Genomic DNA, 1,472 nt, shown 5'->3' with positions numbered 1-1,472 from the left:
CTGTCCAAAACTTTTGAGTTTTTCTTCTGTACTTGGTTTCCCCATAGGCTTGAGTCCGAGAACCATGCAAGGCCTTGGTTCTGTCCAAAACTTGTAGTTTTTTCTTTTCTGTACTTGGTTTCTCCATAGGCTTGAGTCCGAGGACCATGCAAGGCCTTGGTTCTGTCCAAAACTTGTAGTTTTTTCTTTTCTGTCCTTGATTTCCCCATAGGCTTGAGTCCGAGGACCATGCAAGGCCTAGGTTCTGTCCAAAGCTTTTGAGTTTTTCTTCTGTACTTGGTTTCCCCATAGGCTTGAGTCCGAGGACTATGCAAGGCCTTGGTTCTGTCCAAAACTTGTATTTTTTCTTTTCTGTACTTGGTTTCCCCATAGGCTTGAGTCCGAGGACCATGCAAGGCCTTGGTTCTGTCCAAAACTTGTAGTTTTTTCTTTTCTGTCCTTCATTTCCCCATAGGCTTGAGTCCGAGGACCATGCAAGGCCTAGGTTCTGTCCAAAGCTTTTGAGTTTTTCTTCTGTACTTGGTTTCCCCATAGGCTTGAGTCCGAGGACCATGCAAGGCCTTGGTTCTAATAAAAACTTGTATTTTTTCTTTTCTGTACTTAGTTTCCCCATAAGCTTGAGTCCGAGGACCATGCAAGGCCTTGGTTCTATTAAAAACTTGTATTTTTTCTTTTCTGTACTTAGTTTCCCCATAAGCTTGAGTCCGAGGACCATGCAAGGCCTTGGTTCTGTCCAAAACCTGTAGTTTTTTCTTTTCTGTACTTGGTTTCCCCATAGACTTGAGTCCAAGGACCATGCAAGGCCTTGGTTCTGTCCAAAACTTTTGAGTTTTTCTTCTGTACTTGGTTTCCCCATAGGGTTGAGTCCGAGAACCATGCAAGGCCTTGGTTCTGTCCAAAACTTGTAGTTTTTCTTTTCTGTACTTGGTTTCTCCATAGGCTTGAGTCCGAGGACCATGCAAGGCCTTGGTTCTGTCCAAAACTTGTAGTTTTTTCTTTTCTGTCCTTCATTTCCCCATAGGCTTGAGTCCGAGGACCATGCAAGGCCTAGGTTCTGTCCAAAGCTTTAGAGTTTTTCTTCTGTACTTGGTTTCCCATAGGCTTGAGTCCGAGGACCATGCAAGGCCTTGGTTCTATCCAAAACTTGTATTTTTTCTTTTCTGTACTTAGTTTCCCCATAGGCTTGAGTCCGAGGACCATGCATGGCCTTGGTTCTGTCCAAAACTTGTAGTTTTTTCTTTTCTGTACTTGGTTTCTCCATAGGCTTGAGTCCGAGGACCATGCAAGGCCTTTGTTCTGTCCTAAACATGTAGTTTTTTCTTCTCTGTCCTTCATTTCCCCATAGGCTTGAGTCCGAGGACCATGCAAGGCCTTGGTTCTGTCCAAACTTTTAAGTTTTTCTTTTTTGTACTTGGTTTCCCCATAGGCTTGAGTCCGAGGACCATGCAAGGCCTTTGTTCTGTCCAAAACTT

The sequence above is a fragment of the Quercus lobata genome, chromosome 6, assembly GCF_001633185.2.
Source record: "Quercus lobata isolate SW786 chromosome 6, ValleyOak3.0 Primary Assembly, whole genome shotgun sequence".
NCBI classification, from domain to species: domain Eukaryota; kingdom Viridiplantae; phylum Streptophyta; class Magnoliopsida; order Fagales; family Fagaceae; genus Quercus; species Quercus lobata.
This window is presented reverse-complemented; position numbering follows the sequence as displayed.